Below are 21,564 nucleotides of genomic sequence, written 5' to 3'. Positions count from 1 at the left end.
CATCTGTATGATAAAGTTTCACATTTTGAAATGAATTACTGAAAAAGTAACTTTTTTTTAATGATATGAATCAAAAAAAAAAAAAAAAAAAAAAAAATGAATTAGTATGTATGTGCAATGCCAACCCAAGTATGCGGGGTTAGCGTAATCCACAGAGTGGACCACCAGGTGTCAGTATGTGATGGTGTAGTGAAAAAAAGAAAAGTCTAGAGTCTAGATGTGTTTCTATTATGAAAATGTGTGATTGCTCTGTAGAACTAATCCGAACAGACATATCAACCATGGTCCAGTAGATCTAAAGGTTTCACCAAATATATCAATCTGCTTATCTCAAAATAACTCTACTGTAATACACATTAACTTGATAATAGAAAATCAACTGCCATCACATATCTTTTAGCCATTTTATGGTCATTCTCCTGTCAGTTCAGATGTGTAGTAAATACAGTAAATGTGTAGTCAATAGCTAAGGATTAAACTGTACCACTCTACACAAACCTACTACTGTAGCAAATTTCCAATAAGACATGTTTTACTATAAAGATGTCTATAGATACACATACTGCAAAACACATCTGTCACAGATGAGCAAGCTGGACAAGTGCAGATATAAGATTTATTTAAACAGGAAATATATACAAAAGCAAAACTGAAAGCAAACACGGGTAACACAAAACCTAAGAAACAAGACTGGGATGCATAATTATCTAAGACAAGAACTAAGACTTTGCTAAGATCAGAAAAGAAAACAAGAAACTCAAACAGGAACAACACTGAGATCTAAGACTAAATAAACCTGACTAGCATAAATGGAATCTTTAGAACACCACTCAACATACCTGGCCACATGAACCACAGCAATTCTATGGAAAACAAAAGACTCAACAAGGAAGCACTCAAACTACAGGCTATATATACACAGAGAGGGTGAGAAACACCTGGGAAAGGAATCAAGGGGGGCGGGGCTAGGGAGGAGACAGGACCAATAATACAATAAAGCCATGTGCTCAAGTAGCACATGGGGAGGTAAACAAAACAAGAGTACTGAGGACAGGGGCAGAAGATAGACACAGGTTACAGGTGTGATAACACAAACATCTCATCCATTTCAAAACAAGGCCAGTGCTCAACACACCACTTATCATTTTGCAGCATTTCTGTGAGCTATTATTTCTCTCTGGCAAAATTAAAACTGATTTTAAGAACTGCCAATACCTTACCCTGTAGTAAACAAATTTTGTATTGCTGATAGCGTATTTATTTATTTATTATTTATCATGTGTAATCCTACACCTCTGAAACATCATTAAGAAAAAAGTCATTAATAAATACATCTAAATATATGTAACGCTACAAGCAAGTTAATGCCAGTATGTGCTAAACTGAGTAAAATATTTGTCACAAACCAGCAAGCTTTGTTAAGTGTAGCAGTTTTCTCATGCGTACCATTATTTGTATAAGTGTGTGCTAAGAAATAACACATAACGTCAGGAGTCTATAGTCTGTTCATGTGCTAATTTTTTTTCAGCTGTGGATTATGTTCTATTAATAAGCACCTTGATAAGCACCGTGATATTGCATATATCACTTATACTGGAAAAAGCTATTAAAATTGACTTGTACTTTTTGAGTCCACAAATGACTGACAGTTTTGTGTTGCGGCTATAGGGCCACAATAAGGCTATAAGAACAGGTGCCATAGTACACTGCAAATGCTTTAAACTCTACTTTTTGCCAGATATGGCTAGTATGTAAGCTTGGCATTCTCTAGGCTCAAAGTCTCTCTTTGATGAAGGGAAGTCCAGCTGTTTTCTAATAAAGCAGAGGTTGAGAAGGTGACTCAGCTGATAAGGGGTGTACAAACAAGGTGTAAATGACTAAAAAAAAAAACATCTCAGGAATATTGCGATAAAAAAAAAACTACTGCAGATGCCTTACATAGTGATAGATCATAATGCATATATGTGTGTATGATGTCTGAGCTGTCTGGGTATTGTCTTTTTTACTGCACACTGTTTCAAAACTACATAGTAACAGTAATTTAACAGTACTATTTATTTATTTACCTTTATTTAACCAGGGTAGTCACATTATGATTAAAAATCTCTTTTACAAGTGAGCCCTGGAATTGCCCTTGCTCTTAATCGGTGCAAAATTTTCTGAAATATCTGAAACATTGCCCCTTTCTCAGTATTACACTTCCTAGTTCCTAGAGATAAAACTAACTTTTGGCACAAAATTAACTGCATAAAGACAGACGTCAATCAACTGGACGTGCCTCACAGTGGGAGTGTCATACAATGGGCGTGTATTACAGTGGGCGTGTCTTGTGGTGGGCGTGTCTTGTCTTGCGGCTCCACAGTGCAGCAGATCCAACGTGATGTGCGTCCAGTTCTTCCTGCTTCGCGCCGCCTGGCTCCTGTGATTGGTCAGGCTGAGGCACGTGTGCGGTGCAGCTGTCCGCGTACCGTGCTCCATTGTTTCCCATCGGCCGGAAGCGGTGCTGCTGCTGCCTGTGCTGCTGCTGCCTGTGCTGTTCTCCAGCCGCTTTCCAGGCGCCGCTCCGCAGGTCTTCATCCTTGCACTGCTCTACAACCACAGCACAATAGAGCACAGCACAGCAGCGCCCATACAGACCCGCACTGCCTGCATGATATGCCATTCAGCACATCCAGCACAGCTCGCATGAATAAGACAAAGCACGCTGTCTGCACCCTCGCTGCTGTCAGGCTGCTCGGAGATGGAGCAGAATGAATGGTGAGTGTGACATCCATTTATTCTTCATTTCTGTCCTGTTTCTAAACCGCCACCACTTCACCGGGCAACAGGAGTTGAGTTGGGCACAGGTCCCTTTGTCTGCAGGAGGAGTGGGTGTAAGCCGGGCTTTAGGTGAGGTGGGATCTGTTCTGGTGCAGTGTTATGTAGCACTGATTGGGCTGTGGGGGAAATCTCAGAGCCAATGCAGCAGGCAAGCAAGGCACAGATGGGTTAATAATAGACACAGTGTCTGTTCATGAGAGAACATCATTATCTGTGATGATGTACCTGATGCATAAACAGACATGATAGATATTAACATGACCTGTAGAAACAATGAGAAATGCATGAGAAATATATTTTTTAAGTAAATGTTAAACTCATTCAGATCCAGTATCATATCCAGTCCTATATTACATATACATATATATAGTTCCTGCATTTGTCTGCATAAAGGTTGCATAAGTGCATGTGCCTAATATACCTGTATGTGTGTATGTGATGTTCAACATGTCTTTGTATGTGTGTGTGTGCTGTGACACACTTGTGCTTCCTAATTGTATGTACCTTCTCTACCTCTGTTTTATATTAAATAAACTGTATATACATTTGTATTTGTATTTTTTAAGCTTCTTATTTTTTAAGCAAACTTATTCAAATATCATATACAGTCTTACATTATTCATATTGCTTTATTACTTTCTTCTTAGGTTGGCTGCATTAAGGTTTGAGTGTGTGTCTGTCTGTGTGTGTGTGTGTGTGTGTGTGTGTGTGTGTGTGTGTGTGTGTGTGATGTTCAACATGTCTTTGTATGTGTGTGTACGCACTGTGACACACGTGTGTGGTATATCTGTACATGTATTCTATGTACCGCTGACATTTAAGGAATACAACAGCCATAAGCATAAATCATAGTTTAAAGGCTAAGATTATGGATTGTGGATGAAGGTGAGGGAGTCTTTCTTTCTTCCTCTCTCTCACCACCCTGTTCTGCAGCCTCTGAGAGGCAGTGAAGCAGAGATCCAGAGAAGAGGCAGGCTGCAGTCATATCTTTCCCTGAGAACAGGCAGGCAGCTGTGTCAGGCAGATCTGTGCTCCCCTCCCCTCCCTTGGGAATACTCCCTCCAGTAATGAAGGAGCACTCTGAGGGCCCACGCAGGGCCTGTAGCCAGCTCTAATGGCTGCTTTTACCCACCATAACACCACTTAATAAGTATGTTCTGGTGTTGAAGAATAGAATATAAGATGCTTTTTCTGAATGCAGAAAATTTTTAACACACACACATATATAAAATTAGATATATTTATCTCTACAATTGAATGTGTCATTGTTAGGCCTGTTGGACGATATACTGTATTTTGCCTGAAATTATTGGATAAATGATAAAATTGTCAATTAAAAAATAATTTATGTCACTGGCATAATGATAATTTGATAGCATAATAATGCAGTTAATTTTTTTACAGTGAATTTAATTAACAAACAACAAACAAATATGACATGTAGGCTATTTTGTGTTAATGGGCTCTCCTTGCTAGCAAAAAAAAAAACATTCAGTAATATTTGTATGATAAATTGATAACTTAATGTTTGTGACAGGCATAGTCACTGGCTTATGGCAGTTTTCACTACATAGCAAATAATTTGATATGTTTTTTTATTGTTGTTTTTTTTATATTGCATCAAAATGTCATCATATGTAGATACAGCTCTAGAAAAAAAGAAAACTATTTCTGTTTGTGAATCAGTTTCTCTGAGTTTACTATTTATAGGTATAAATTTGGGTAAAATGAACATTATTGTTTTATTCTATAAACTACTGACAATACTTATCCCAAATTCCAAAAATCATTGTCATTTAGAGCATTTATTTGCAGAAACTTAGAAATGGCTGAAATAACAAAAAAGATGCAGAGCTTTCAGGTCTCAAACAATGCAAAGAAAATAAGGTCATATTCATAAAGTTTTAAGAGTTCAGAAATCAATATTTGTGGAATAACACTGGTTTTTAATCATAGCTTTCATGCATCTTGGCATTCTCTCCTCCATCAGTCTTACACACTGCTTTTGGATAACTTTATGCCACTCCTGGTGCAAAAATTCAAGCAATTCAGCTTGGTTTGATGGTTGTGATCATCATTCAGTTTTCAATTTGGTAAAATCAAAGAAACCCTTTATTTTTAAGTGGTCTCTTTTTTTGTAAAATTGAATAAAAGTATATAAATACTGTGTATTTTTATTAATGTGTTGTTTGTTTCTTTACAGAAATTTGAAGCAAGTCATTCTACATTTAAGGTAAGAACAGGTGTTAAGTTTTTTTTCATTGTGACTGTCTTTCTGGCACTAACATGAATTTGCTAGTGTTAGAAATTCTTTGGTGTTGTTTATTGCAATGTATTTGTTTTAGACTTGAATGTCTGATTAAATTGTTCACAACTATTATACTTGTCCTCAAAGGACCGCCTGGGATGGTTTTCAGTTGGTAGACAATTGCATTTTACTATCTTTTGCTTCAGTAATAATATCCTTTTGCCTTGTGTTCATCACTCAAACGAGTGGATTATCATCTGTCAATACAGATAATTGCCCGGCTTCAGAAACCATTACCTCATATAGCTGATAATTATTTTGCCTTTCGTTGTCTTGAGCCTGTGTTTGTCATTAGGGAGAGAACTGATCTGATGGGTATTAGTGCTTTCTCTTTAGCGGATTGTTTTGGATCTTTAGTGGCTTTCTTCAGTGATGGGATGCCATTAGCAGGTTTTAAAGGGAAGTCTGATGTTAGCCTCTCTTTTGAAAGGTGGCTTCGTATTAATGCCTAATGTTTACACTAAATTAGATGTGAGGCATCCTTTATTTTTAATTTGTAAGATAAAATAATGATTTAATTGGGCTGCAAATAAAAATATTTTCTGTCTGCAGAAGTCTGTAACACAAGTTCGGTATTGTAATTCAGAATGTATGTGTAGGGCATCTGCTATTTGACCTGTGTAAGACTGTGGGACTGGAACAGCTGGTGTATGTCTATTTAATGTTTGATGTTGTAGACACTGATGTCACAGATGTACCTGCAATATCTCTTTATGCTCTCTACTGTAGCTCTTTTTTTCTCCACAATGCTTTGTTTTTTTGTCGCACTAGATTAGGATGCTTCTGATCTGCTGTTAAAAACAGTAGGATGTCTGGTCTACCCTATTGTGTTTCACTGATATTGCTGATTAAGATAATTGCTGTTCATTTGCTAGGTTTCAGAGATCAAGTAGCAGAACTATTACAGCACAGAGAAGCATCATTTCTGATTTTCTACTCGCTGTAATTTCCAGTGGTAACACAATTAAAATAGATTCCTCCTTGTTATTGTCAAAAATGACTAAATAATAATGTTTGTTTTGTGTATTTATATGCATTTCTAAATTGCTCAGTATTGTATTAGTTAGTATTTTTACAGTAATGTGAATGTAAATGGTTGCTTATATTTTGAGAAGCTGTTTTTTTGAGCAGTACAGTGGTCAGGTCAACAGTGGATATTATGTCCTGTTTTAATGTAATAAGCCATATGGGCAGCTAAGAGACCAGCAGCATATCTGTAATAAGAAACTGACAAGAAGAATGTAGAATCCCACTCACTGCAGCTTTAATTAAATCAGGTTGAGGGTAGATGGTTAAACATGGTGCCAGTTGTCTGTAAGAGATGAGGTGAAGTGCAGCAACAGTGAGCCAGGACACTGACTCTGAATGTGGCACTGTGCCTCATTATCTGCTTCCACTCCTGCTCTTTCACCATCCTTTTTGTCTACAGGGAGCCTGTAGCTGAATGCTACAGGGTTTCACACCATGCACACATATGCACTTGTTTAAACACCAGTTATATACATTTGCTCTATAAGTATTGGAACAGAGATACAATTACAGCAGTTACATTATTAAAAGTGCAGATTTACATATTTAATTCAAGGAAAAATGCAGAATATTGCATTGACAATTTACTTGTTGTTCATGAGAAATCAGAAAATAAAGAGTCTGGTGTTAAAATTACATTTGTTAAATTTTACCATAGAAACTATCAATGCAATTACACATGAAAACAAATAAAAGGTCATAAAGAGAGAGAGCAGAAATGTTATAAATGGCCACATCAACAATTCAGTGAATTAAAAACAAATAATGATAAGGAGAATAAAACCCCTAGCCAAGGCATTCAGTAGTTACATTAGTGTTGCATTCTGCAGTCAAAAGTAAGAATGATCAGATCCAGTGGATTGGGGCTGGTCCAGGCAAGTTTGAATGATTCTGGTATCGGCTATTTTAATCTCAATCCAATTCAGAGTCTGTGCTCAGAGTGTTATTGGAGTTACTCAGTTCAGATCAGGTTCAAAATGACTTGAATGGAGCATCCTGAATTAAGGGACATCTTTTTTAAAAATAATAATAATAATAATAAAGGCTGCATAGAACAAAAAGACAAAAATCTAAAACCAGATTCTTTAGAAAGACAAACTAGAGTATGAAGAAGGAAAGAAACGTTCATGATCTGAGCACACCACAGCATCATCTGTCAAACATTGATGGGGCAGTATCATGTTATGTGCATGTATAGCTGCTAACGGAACTGGGTGACTAGAGTATATTGACAATATGACAAGTATCATAATAATTTCTAATCTGTATAAAATTGTGCATTTAGCTCAGATTCTGTCAAATACTGTGAAATCAAATGGACAGCATATCTCAGTACAGATGGATAATAAGCGAAAGGTTATGTGGAAACAGCTTAAAAGCTTCTTAAAGCAAAGGCTTAGAGTGGCAAAAACAGTTAGGCTGCTGAGGGCAAAAACTGAAGCAGAAAGACCCATAAACCAGCAGTAACTGAAGGTGTCTGCAGCAAAAACCTGGCACAGCATCTTAATGGGGGGAAAGTCAGCATTTGTGATATGACGTTTATGGGTTTCAGACTTCATTTAGACAATGAACAAACCGTGTTTAAAACTTGGCTCTTTTAAACAGTTAATTTATAGGTGAGTATATTGCACTATAGCAGGGGTGTCAAACTCATTTTGGCCGAGGGCCACATTGGCATATTGGCTGTCCTCTGAGGGCCAGATGTAACTTATAAATGTAATAAAATGTAACCAAATGTAATATAAAATGAATGTAATTACTCCTTAATGTTAAATAACTCTCAATATATTATTTATTCAATCAAATATTGCAGTTGCATGAAAAAAATGTTTGCTTGTTGCTCTATTAACATAAATCTTTTTAATTTGTCATGTTATGAAATCCAAAAACTCCATAAATCAAGAACCAAACTATTCAAGTGAATAGAAATGACATAAAATACAAGTTATATTAACTTTGATCAAAACGTTTGATACTGAAATAAGGCTTAATAAATATAAAATCAAAAATTGTGAGCTGTTAAGAACATGTGACAGATTTAGCATTTCCTCAGATTTAGCAGTTCCTCATCCAACCACTAGTCGGAGCTGCAGCAGCAGCAGCACAAGCCCCGCTGTCTTTACTCAGTCAGAGCTACAGCCCAGCCACGGGCTACAGGGCTCAGCTGAGCCAGTCTGGAACGTTTTTACAGTTTTTAAAGTTCTTCTGTGTAGAAAATAAAGGTTTTAACCCCACTAAACGGATAATACAGCTCTCTACAGTTCATCTTTCAGCCCAAGCAGCTAACAGCAGCAGTTTAGAGCAGCCGTCACGGAGTCACTGCTGGGATTACATTATAAACAGGTCAGTTAGCGCTGCTAACCTCATGTTGTTTATAACTACGGAGTTTAGTGGACACACCACGGCTGCAAGTTTAGACTGTTGAAGGCTACTGAAGACTATTAAAGGCTATTGGAGGTTATTGAAAGGGTTATTGGGGGCAGAAATCAGTACAGGCTGGTTAGATAAGTGATTCACGTCCTCGTCCTTTGCTGAGGTGAAACTGTGACTAGCGCTGTCACAGTGATGATTATTATATTAATATTTACACATAACTTATATCTCTTCTAAAAAGCGTTTATTTTGGTCAGTAACACTCTTCGTAACACAAAAGGCATACCGGTCTTTCGCCTTGAAGCACAGCCGTCCCTCTGCATCAACTTTTCTTTTTCTGGACATTATGGGGTAAACATTTGTATGTCTCAGTTCCACCGGCGAAGTTACTCCTTCCCTCCGGCAGGGTTTCCACATCAATGACTACACTGCCTTGTAGTGGCAGTAAGCCGTAACTTCGCGGGTAAAACAATCGACAAGCATTGTGGGAAATGTAGTTTTTGGTCAAAGAATGGTTCTGACCTATTTATTATAGACACTAAGATCTTACAAGCTCTCGCGGGCCACATAAAAGGACGTGGCCTTGTGTTTGACACATGTGCACTATAGTCTGCGTATTTACCGTGTTAAAACAGGCAACATGTGGGACGAACCACCAGCTGATAGCGCCCTGGGTTACCTGAACACTTAGGGTTCCTCATTCTACAATTATCGGGCGGCGTTTACTAGCAATAACCGTGACTGACTAGCGCTGCTAACCGCGGCTGGCTAGCGCTGCTAACCACAGCTGGCTAGCGCTGCTAACCGGGGCTGGCTAGCGCTGCTAACCGCGGCTTGCTAGCGCTGCTAACCGGGGCTGGCTAGCGCTGCTAACCGCGGCTGGCTAGCGCTGCTAACCGTGGCTGGCTAGCGCTGCTAACCGCGGCTGGCTAGCGCTGCTAACCGCGGCTTGCTAGCGCTGCTAAACGGGGCTGACTAGCGCTGCTAAACGGGACTGGATAGACTGCTAACTGCAGCTGACTAGTGCTGCTAACCGGGGCTGGTTAGTGCTGCTAACCGGGGCTGACTAGTGCTAGTGCTGCTAACCGAGGCTGGTTAGCGCTGCTAACCACGGCTGACTAGCGCTGCTAAACGGGGTTGACTAGCGCTGCTAAACGGGGCTGACTAGCGCTGCTAACCGGGTCTGGTTAGCGCTGCTAACCGCAGCTGACTAGCGCTGCTAACCGCGGCTGACTAGCGCTGCTAACCGGGGCTGACTATTGCTGCTAACCGCAGCTGACTAGTGCTGCTAACCGGTGCTTGCTAACCACAGCTAGCTCCCACCCTTGGACAAAATACTAGATATCTAAGCTTACTGTAAATAAACAGAAGCGCTTTACTTACCAAATAAACAGTTTTCAGGACAGAAATCTGTGTTGCTTAATATCCAGCGCTCGTTTGACGTTTTTTTTATTACAGTTTTGTTTACTTAGGCGCCCCCCAGCAGCAAGACCTGCTGAATTAGAAGCAAAACATGGTGACACCCTTGTTCACTTCAAGTACGCTTTCTTACTAGTGCTGCTTAATGCGCCTTATAATCCGGTGCACCTTATGTATGAAAATAGACCAGAAAATAATGTGCCTTATAATCCAGTTAGTCTTATAGTCTGAAAAATACTTGAATACTTCATAGTTGCCTGTTTACTTAATTTCAGATATATAAAGGTGGTGTGTCTCACTAATTTGTCTCAACAGTAATATCAGAAAGTATAATAGCATTGTACTGAGTAGTCTTTTGATGAGGAGGAGAAAATAGGCTTGCACTCTATAACTCAGTCTCGTTTTGCAGTCTACACACACACACACTCACACACATACATGCAAGAGCAAAATCAATTTGACTTTTTTTATGCTGGAATGACTGGAATTCGTGCATGATTATAACACTGCCCCAGCGCTCCTTTCATGTGTCCTGGTAAGGCTTGGAGTAAAGGTCGATGTTTGTGATGTGTCCTAGCGAGAGAACGAGGCCAGTGGCTGGGAGACGGGTACAAACAGACAGTTTGATCAGTGAGAATGTCCTGCATTGTACCATGCATACACGCCTTCAGGGGAAAGGAGTGGGTAGAGAGGCCAAAAGAAAGGATGCCTTAATCTGTTTTTGATTTAAAGAACAAAAACACTCCTGGGGCATGAAGAAAGATCCTGTTTTTTTTCTAGCCAGCTAAATGCAACAGTATATTTGTCATGCATTTAAAATGATCCTGAGCTCGGGGTTTAGAGGGCTGCTCTGGGTCAGACATGTTTTTTGTAAATCACAGGCAGATGCTTATTAGACAGATTTCTATATTTAAATATATTCTATATTTATTATATATTCCATATTTATATTTAAACAAATGGGCATTTAATGTTCAGTTTAACAGTTCTGAAAAATAGGGGTAAAATAAAACAAATACTTCTTAGACATATAGAATTTGTAAATTGTAATTAATATAAATATAATTTTCTTGTGAGGAAAAGGCAAATCTATTACAGTAAAAAAAGGTTCTGATTTCTAATTCTTCTTTTTAAATCACTTCCCAGACTCCTCTGAATCTATGACCTTCTTTCTGAACGCCTCTTAGAGTTATTGGTGAGAAAGCTTTCTTCACCAATTAAGAGCAATCCAAACTAAACTAAGGGCTTAAATTATTCAGGCTCCTCCCAGATCCTTTCAGACCATGCTCTTATAATCTGCAGCTTATGGAATGCACCTGAATTTAAAAGTAATACATTCTTTAGTTTTACTGTTGATAAGGTAAAGACCAAATGTCCCTATGTTTAAATTTTCTTTTAATTGGTTCACATTACTGGTTATGTTTTTAATGTTATGTAAAATCTGTCTATAGCAACACAAGTTGCACAAAGAGACACTGTGGGTGGAGCACAGGTTACACAAGTCAGTGAATGGATGAAATTCATGGTTTCTTTTGAGATTTACCATTCAGTATCTTTTTTTCATTGAGTCATTGCTACAAATCCTTTGTGTAAATCCTTCATGTGAGCACTGAAACTCGTACCTGTGTACACAGTCCAGTGTGTAATCTTTTGGACGTCTGGGCTTATGTAATACTGCAGTCAAATCCAGTCTTAATGAAGCCCAGTCAGTCACTCAGCCCATTTTGTCTGTAACAGAAGGACTCTTAGAGATCAATTAGAGACTCCGGGTGTTTGATGTGCCTCGCTGGCTCCTTCTCTCTCTCCCTCTCTCCGTCTCGGCTCTGAATCTTACCGCGTCTCAGCGGCTTGCCAATGGCACTGGTTGCCATGACACTTGTATGGAATGTTCATATGTGCCGAGAGGAGAGCACATGGTTTTCTTAGTTTTTGTTACAGAAAGACATCATATGTGGCGAATGCACACCGCATACTGTTTGATTCCTGTGTTTTTGTGCTTGTGTACCATAATGCCATAATAAAGTTATTATTAAAACATTAAAACATTACCTGAAATTACTTCTGGACTTAATTGGCTTTTTGACAAAGCCTAAGAAAGAGTGTGGTAGTTGTTATTTATTTTATGTTACAATTTCACAATGAACAAAGCAATAAAAATGCTCCAAAAATGCTTAGAATCATTTTTTATTCTATTTTAAATCCCATTAAAAGTTACAGCCTTTCTTTTGGTAGATTGGCTGAGCCTATCACAGTTTTATCAAATAATATATGGAGCTCAGTAATCTTTGCTGACCTCAGTATTGATTATTATGTGTTTTAAAACTGGGCAATTAAATTCTATAAATATTAGACAACATTTCTCCCAAAATCAAAATAATTGTCATTTAGAGCATTTATTTGCAGAAAATAAAAAAATGAGAAAACAAGGTTATATTGTAGAGTTTTTAAGTTCATAAATCAATATTTGGTGGAATAACACAGGTTTGTAATCACAGATTTCAAGCATCTTGGCATGTTCTCCTCCACCAGCCTTACACACTGCTTTTGGATAACTTTATGCCACTCCTGGTGCCAAAATGCAAGCAGTTCAGCTTAGTTTGATGGCTTGTGATCATCCAACTTCCTTTTTTATTATATTCCAGAGGTTTTCAATTTGGTAAAATCAAAGAAACCTATAATTTTTAAATGGTCCCTTATTTTTTTCAGAGCTGTATATTTCATTTCCAGTGTCTAAAGTTATTAATAATTGAACATTTATTTCTATAAAATGACGTGTTTGTATTATTCGGCTGTTATATTTTCATATCAGTTGCATGAAATAGCCTTAAAATAACATTAATATCGCTTGTAGCAATATTTGGTGGGATATCTTTCTGGGATTATTTCTTGATCTTTCGCAGTAATGAGAGTGGCAGTATGTAGTTTACCACTGAACAGATGTTTTCATAAGCAGAAAACATCTCAATGTTTCGTCACCTCTCACCCTGTCTGCAGTTAATTACACTACTCTAAATCACCGCATTGAAATTCAATAGCACTGCACTGAAGGCCATCATCATTAAAGGTGTGAAAGTGGGCCACTGGAAGGACATCACAGAAACTGTCATAAAACACTCAGGCTTTTGTTTAGAGCTATTAAAATCTCTGTTTTCGACAGGGATCAGTCACCAGTACACGGTCATCTTCTGTGCTGGATTTCAGTGACTAAGATCAAATCCTTAGCCTAACAAAGTGTTTTGTTGTACTACAAGCACATAAACCATATCCACATTATAATTACAGTTTTATGAATGTTTATTTATCACAGTAATATAGCAACAGTGTATTGTGTATATTATAAATAAAACTAATGTAGAGTAGTGCAACTGATTTATTCATACAATTTACTTTATGTTATGATATGTATTTAATTTATAGTGTGAAAGAGCATAATGTTAGATGTCATAGACTGATCTGGTTCAATGTTTGTACCCACACTATAACACTGGATTTCGATATTTCTCTCTGAAGTCACATTGATTGATTATTATGTATAAATTGTAAAACATTTAATTATTCCATTCTTAATTTCTGTAATTGATCATTTCCATTAGAGATTATATTTTTATATGTATTAACCTTTCAACATATGTACATTCAGTATATATTTTCAATTTGTTTATGACTTTGAATTATGACTGCACACTATTGGGGGAAAAATGACATTAGGTAAAATTGTTGTTTTACGATATATATTGCAATTAAGGGTGGGTGATATGGCCCTAAAACAATATCTCAATATTTCATGGTATTTTCGCGATAATGAAACTCTTGGCGATATAATAAAACACTGAATTAAAAAAATAATTTAAGAATGCACTACTGCAACAAAATGAGAATTTAATTTGATTAAATGTTATTAAATTATTAAATTTAATGAAATTAAATAAAACAATTATTTTATTTTTACAAAATGATATGGCACACCCTAACTGAGATATTAAAAATCAGATATGTAACAGAAGTCAATGATCCAGAATGTTATGATACTAATAATGCACTCCAAATATCTCCATATATACATAAAACAAATGATACTGGATAGATATAATATAATCTGTCTCTAGTAGATAATGGGAAATGAGAACAGTGTGAATTTTTTTTTTTTTGCTAAAAAACGCAAAAAAAGTAGTACCCTGATATGATCATTAATGGTGGGTTATATAGAGCAATATATATTAAGTATAATATCGTAATGTTGGTCATATTATTGCGTATGATACAATATAGCCCACCCCTAGTGCAGCATTAATAAAAAAAAATAATAATATAAAAAAAAAAAAAAAAAAAAAGGAATTTTGCCCAGATTTCTCCAGAAATCAGTGATCCAATTATTTATTTACAGTATTTGATTATACATTCTGTGTATCTGTGATTGGAGGGAATTAATATATATTGGACAGCTGTAATTTAACAGAATTCTTCATGGACAGTGAGAACAGTGTCAGTTATCCTTTTAAGTCAAGCAGTAAAAAAGTTGTTAAAAATCTGTTGGTGTGACTATTATGTTAGTGCACATTGTGATAACAATGCTGAAACAATATATTGTGCAGCCCTACTTGGAATATTTGGATATAAAGTTTCGATTTTTTTGTGTGTGTGTGAGGGGTTGAGATTTATTCAGATGTGTAATTGAATGAAAATGTATGCAAACTTTATTCAGTAGTGCCCTGAAATACCCCTGCTCCACATTTCCATTCATGTTTTGAAAGCGGTGCAATAGCGTGTATCATTTGAATGATGCCGTGCATAAAATGCCATACAGCTGTCAATGTCGTTTCCAGAACCAGCTCATTATTGGAGTGATATCTTTTTATCATTAGAGGAATAAAGAAAGAAAATAGGAGGGTAGAGAGAGTCTGTTCTGTCTGCTCTTTGAGTATCAGGCAGAAACATGAATGTGAGCAGACAATGAGCAACAGTGAGCATGGCTTTGGCCAGGGCTTCTTCTTTTTTTTTTTTTTTTAATCGATTCATGCTGTGGCTGGAGCAAAACAATAATTTATGTTCTTTGGTTGCGATGATTTAAAATGAGGGCTTTTATTCAGGTGTCTTTTAACAGATTGGGGCTATTGTCTTAAAACATTTCATTTTATGTTATTCTGCTGAGAACATTCTGATCCTGCTCTTGCCTCTCTCTCTCCCTTTCTGTCTCTCTCTCTCTCTCTATCCTGCTTTCTATGTCTCGCATGCTCTCTCTCACTCTCTCCTGCGCGCTCCCTCTCTCTCATATTGCTATGGCAACCAGTTTTAATGTGGGGGAAAAAAAACTCAATGGGGAGACAGTTGCCGTATGTTTATGTATTCCAGTCCACCTCAAGGCTGGAGATAGACAAGCTGGACTCAGAGTGATCGTTAGTCATTTAAATATCACAAAGTCACTAATTGGCGTAGTCGAGCGTAAACGTCTTAATGGGTCTGTGATATGAATCTGACAGCCGCTTTGTAGTTTTTTTTGTGTTTTTACCATTCGATCAGATTGAAGTTGAAGTAAATTGAGTGTTGAAGTGTAGATTAATGCATGGGGAATGTGTACAGTGACAGATATTGTCAGACATTGTCAGTGTCAGTGTGTGTCAGTGGGTGGCTGCTGCTCTGTAAAGGCTTTGTGTGTGTGATTTGAGAGAGCCGGTACTTTGGGAGGGGGTTAACTAAGGTTAAGTCTGTCATCCCGGGAACACGGGAATATGGCTCCTACATTTTTTTTCTTTTCTAAGCAGATATTTCTGTTCCAGATGAATGTGCTGCAGTGCTGCTGAGAATTTCCAGATTCTCCGCTGTGCTTTTTAAAAGCTCAGAACCTCAAACAATACCAAATCCAGTTTTCCAGGCAGTGGAGTTAGCAGAGCTTGCAGGGAGAGATATGCGGTATTTGTACTTGTCTCGACTTTAACTAGTGGTGAAAAAGGCTTTCTGTGCGCAGCTGCGAGTGTGTCTTCTCAGCTGGAACACGGGCTAATTAATGCAGCACCGTATCAGCATGTCTGAGAGCTCCTGCTATATCAAACCAGCCTCAGTACGGTGATCATACCTGCCAATAATCAGATCATTATGCATTGTTAGTTGAGAGACGACTAACTACGCCATCTAATGCATCTGTAACCTTTAAATCTGATTATCGAATGTTTGTTTGTGTGTGGGGTTTTTCTATAGATCACTTATAGATCACACACAGCAGACTGAGGCAGAATCTTAAATCACATGCTATACCATGTACCCATCAACACATGTGCAGAGAAAATTGTTACATTACATTTTGAAATAAAAAATACCATTACATTTTGCATTAGAGGAGCCCTAGAATGTTTGGCATTGGTGTGTCATGTTATTATAATGAATAAAGTTGTACAATATTTGGTACATACAACTAACGTACTGATGTGTCCAGTCATTGTTAACACGTCTACGATCTACAAGCACAACAATCTACACAATGTGCTGCATAGGTCACTCAAATCTAACACGTAGGCACTTAACAAATGACAAAATACCATCTTGTCAACCTTGCAACATCCTGCTAACGATGAAACACATCCTCATCGACTGTCCTTGCTATAACCATTAAAGACAATCTTACTACCAAGAAGAGAACATAAAAGATCTTTTTGGAAAAAAAAAAAAAAACACCAGGGAAGATCTTTAAGTTCTTATCGCATCTCAACCTCAGACTTCTAATTTATTACATATGTAGCAAAATATATTTTCCTTATTGTGCTAAAACAACATGAACAACTTTGCTCCTTCTCTACATTTAAAACGTGTAAAAAAAAAGATGTATGCCACAAATAGCCTAATATGTGCTGAAGTGGCAATAAAACCCCAACAACCAACCAACTGATGTGTTCTCCTTTAAAACAGCCCGGCATAACCAAAAACAAAGCTGGAAAATGGGCTACTTGTAAAATCCCCAAACTCTTACGTAGCTGCATGACTATTGTAACTGAGCCATAGTTGAAGTTGGTGAAATGGTGAAATGTGATGGTGCTTTCTAACAAATATAGTTTTGTTAATACAGGGAGCAGCTCATCACCATTAGACTGTGCTAGTTATGGGAATTCGGCCTCATATCCATTGCTATTCCTATGAGCTAAAACTCAGCAGCACTCAACGAATCTAAAGTCATAGAGGTCAAAGGGAATCTTCGCTAGACTAAAAGCTAATGCTAGCCAAAGACAAATAAGACCATCTCAGCTAAATACCAGAATATCTATAAATGTACAGCCATACATTTTACACACTACTCCTAACGAGCTACAAAGCGTTTTTAAGCAGTGTGGTAAAAAATATTTTAACATTCATGAAACTAAGTTTTAAAACTGATCATTTCCGATTATGTAGAATGTGAGTATTTTGATATTTAAGTGTGAGTAAACACTGACAATGTTCATATGTATATTTTAATATACAAACATTTTTACATACATGCTTTATGTGGCATGTTATCAGAAAATATTAGCTTTTTAACAAAAGCTACAAAAGCCTATTTATGCTAAAAAAAATGCTATTTTGGCTGTTCCAAATCTGACTTCTGCACCTCAAGTTTAGTTTGGCTGCATTTGTTACTCTATGTTAATTGATTAAGTATTGAGAACTATCAGTTTTGTCTTTAATCCAGCGGTCCTGCAGCATTATCCGCAGCACCAAAGAAAGCCACGCTGATTTTATAACTACAGCAATCCGCTTTATAATTTACACTTCTTGAAGGGTGCCACTACCATCCCTTCTCGACACAAAATTCCCGATAAGAAAGTGATGTTGTGCTACATATCTAATTAATAACGTGTGGTTCTCGCCTGAGTAAACGGCAAAACAAACAAAAGCACCGCGCTGCCGAAACATCCCCAGCCTGTAGAACAGCTACTTGTGTGATTCTGCCATCCCACAGTGATTGTTTGGCCTGAATGGCAGTTTAGTCATCTTTTGGTGACACACTCTCAATGTCTCAGCCTACACATGCACTCATCTAATTTTAGATATGCGCACACGCTGGCTGTCAGGTAGCTGACAATCTGCAAAGGCTACTGCTGGATTCAGTTAGGCCCCCGTACACGTCAAAAGCGTTGAGCATGAGTGACGTGTGCTATTGTGTGTGTTTTTTTTATGTTGTGTTCTGTCTGCGACTCATTTCAGTTGCATGGAAGTGCAAAAAAAGATGAGTCATAAAGTCTGGCATTGCTTCAGTCATCCACAGTGTTACTCAGCTTAAAATTACAACCGCACCATTAGACTCTGTTCTCCACACTGCTTCATCCAGATCCCATCTTAAGGGTTTTAAGATAATTGTCACTGTCAGATCAGAATGAAACAAAGCACTGTTTCAGTTGAAGGCTGGTGTGGAGGCAGTCTCACTGGAGTGAAGTGTGTGTGTGTGTGTGGTGTGTGATTTCTTTCATTGAATGCAGTATACAGCTTTGAATAACTTGCTCTTGATTCCAGGCTGAACAGAGATATGTCAAATCTGTAATGATATTCTTATGTTTTGTATGTGAGGCTGTTTTTTATTGTATCCAGTAAACACAAACAAGATTAGCATCATAGATCTTCTCTGATATCACGCCCATACTTTTACATATGGAAATGTCATTAGATCTCAGTGAGAAAGTGAATTAATAATGTGTGTGTGTGTGTGTGTGTGTAAGAGAGAGTGCTTGTATAGACTCAGACAACCCCAGCCTCCCAGCGCTTGTATTAAAGATGAAAGCATCATTCGCTTTGTGAGGTGTTCTGCGTCTCTCTCTCTCTCTCTTTCTCTTTCTCTCTCTCTCAGTCAGAGCTTCAGCTTCTTCTAACTTTTTTTTCAGGTGGCATGGGGGAAATGCAGACATAAATAAAATATAGTTGTATGAATAATTCAGGGGTGCATTGTGATTGACATGAGGGTGAAAGTACCTGATTATGCCACGGCGGTACGTGAGTGGAATGAGGTTTGGAGCAGTACTGATGCAGTTGGGATCTGCGAAGCTGCAAAGTTAGAACTCCCCATCTGCATTTCTCTCATATCAAACCCCAGCTTCGGTGAGAAATCCGACTGCTCTCTGAATGGAGGTGGTTCTTCTCGTTTTCCTGCTCGATTCAGAGTGCTCTCCTCGTGCCAGCTGGCTTCAGTTTTGACAGTTCTATAATCAAAAATCCAATTTGCCTTAAAGACATTTCTAGATCTGATTGTTTGATGCAAAAAAGACATTTAGTCTAGTTAAGCTTGTGGCTGTGCAGTAATGGAATAATCTATTCATAATTTCCATAATTTATCTGATGACTTATAAGTTATCAGAGGTTAAAAAATGCTTAATGTTTTGTTTCCTTGTGAATAAAGAGTAATGAAGAGTTAATTCCCAGTCACTTCCACTTTGTTATAATAGTACTGACTATTGACTGTGGAATATTTAGTAGTGAGGAAACTTTATGACTGTACTTGTTGCACAGGAGGCATCCTATCACAGTACCACGCTGAAAATCACTGAGCTCTTTAGAATGAACCAATATTTCACTAATGTTTGTAGAATACACAGAATATACAGCTCTGGAAAAAAAGTGACCACTTCAGTTTCTGATTCAGTTTCTCTGATTCTGCTATTTATAGGTATATGTTTGAGTAAAATAATACAAACAAAACAAGTTCATATTCATAAGAATTCAGAAATCAATATTTGGTGGAATAACCCTGTTTTTAATCGCAGTTTTTAGGAATCTTGGCACGTTCTCCTCCCCACCAGTCTTACACACTGCTTTTGGAAAACTTTATACCACTCCTGGTGCAGAAATTCAAGCAGTTCAGCTTGGTTTGATGACTTGCGATCATCCATCCTCCTCTTGATTATATTCCAGAGGTTTTCAATTTGGTAAAATCAGAGAAACTCATCATTTTTTAATTGATTTCTTTTTTTTTTCCCCAGAGCTGTATGTCTGTGTAATCTCATCCATCTATATGTACATGACAAAGTATGAGAGAGGGACACAGATTGAGATGCTGCAAAATTTTATATAATTGCAAATATGAAGAAACCAATATACTCTAAGCAAAAAGGTTTCAATATTGTCTTGACAAAAATAGTTTTTGACAGTGTTTATGAATAGTGGAACCTCTTTTTTCTATTATATTTAACCTATATATCATTCCAAAAATAACTTTTTATAATAGGTTTAATTTCTTTATATATGAATTTAACAATTTAACCATGCAATGCGCCATTTATGTGTTTAAGTGCTTCTGTGAGTGTCATGCTTTTTACTTTTAGGACCACTGCCTTTGCTAACGAACCAGGGAAGGCTTTTCTAATAATGATGTAGGAGTTTAAAATATGTAAAATGACCTCATGATGCAAACTAATCACTCACTACTGATTCATCAAGAAAATGGATGCTAATCTGTGTGTTTTTTTAGTTGATAATTAAATTCGATCAATTTAAAATTAGTGACAAGCAAACTGTGTAAAACATTTCAGCTAATGAGATTTTCGAGTTTCGGGTAACTGTTGCTTATGATCACCATTAGTGATCCAACTGGTGATTTGTGAGAGGTTTAAATTAGACATTAATTTATGAAATAGCTTTTTTTCTTAATGTCTGTCTCCAGTCTCAGATGCCAGATTAGGGGCTGAGAATACTGGGTGTTTGCTGTTTACCAGCAGCGCATATTATAATGTGCTTTTAATTTATGCGGTAACATAAGGCGTGACGTGAGGGTAGGCTGTGTGCGCTCAGCATTTATTGCTATTAACAGTTCAGGGCTTGGTGTACCTCAGGGGACTGCAGGCCACCTTAATGAACATGGCGATTAGAGAGGGAGGTCAGACTGTGTGTGTGTGTCAATCATTGTAAAGATGAACCCCCTCACATATAGGCACAGGGTGATGGGAGCATTTTTTTTTTTCATGCCTTCATTGTTCTGTGTGGAGGATGAGGAGATCAATGCTGTGCGCTAGCTGCAGCAGTCTGCTCCGTGTGCAGGATACTGAGCAGCCAGCCAGCTCTGTCTCGCTTCTTTCATGTATGTGTGTGCATATGTGTGTGTGTGTGTGTGTGTGTGTGTCTGTATATATGTGTGTGTGTGTGTGTGTGTGTGTGTGTGTGTGTTTTGATGTCTAATGCCTTGGGCAAAAGCAAGTTAACAAATGTACAGAGCTGGAGTGAAGCCTCATTTCCATAAAGCAGCGAGTGTAGTACATTTGCTTAAATGGGCTCCTTTGTCTTTAATTGCCTCGTGTACCCTTGCTTGTTGTTCCCCCACCAAAAAAAAAAACCTTTCTACACAAGTGTTGTAGCAGCATCCCTCACACAGTCTTTGGTGTTTTTGTGCGAGAGGCTGATTTTTGCAGGCGCTCTATGAACAGTACATTGTGTTAATGAAGGCTGTTGTTCAGCATTATTTGTCATTTCTTGGATAGGACGATGAGCGATGCGCCGGGGCTCGGTTTGTCTGTTTTGAACAATGAGGCAGTTAGCGACGTGGCAGGAGTCTTTCTACCAAAATGTTTTGGCATTGATTTACATGTACAAAAGATTGATTCAGTATTCGCAGTGAATCAGCTAAGTCAACATTACGCTCTGATCCTAACACTAATCAGTGCTGCACTGAA

General features: G+C 37.7%; 1 protein-coding gene across 1 annotated transcript in view; it reads left to right on the top strand.

The window, feature by feature from the left end:
- Positions 1–2,420: 2,420 nt before the first annotated feature.
- csrnp3 (cysteine-serine-rich nuclear protein 3) overlaps positions 2,421–21,564 on the top strand; it is a 51,860-nt gene continuing 32,716 nt past the window's right edge. Inside the window, exons 1-2 of the mRNA XM_007257990.4 lie at positions 2,421–2,757; positions 5,024–5,053. The gene's annotated coding sequence lies outside the window, so the exon portion shown is untranslated. The remainder of the gene's footprint in view (positions 2,758–5,023; positions 5,054–21,564) is intronic.

Source organism: Astyanax mexicanus, chromosome 11 (genome assembly GCF_023375975.1).
Source record: "Astyanax mexicanus isolate ESR-SI-001 chromosome 11, AstMex3_surface, whole genome shotgun sequence".
In the NCBI taxonomy this organism is placed as follows: domain Eukaryota; kingdom Metazoa; phylum Chordata; class Actinopteri; order Characiformes; family Acestrorhamphidae; genus Astyanax; species Astyanax mexicanus.
This window is presented reverse-complemented; position numbering and strand designations above follow the sequence as displayed.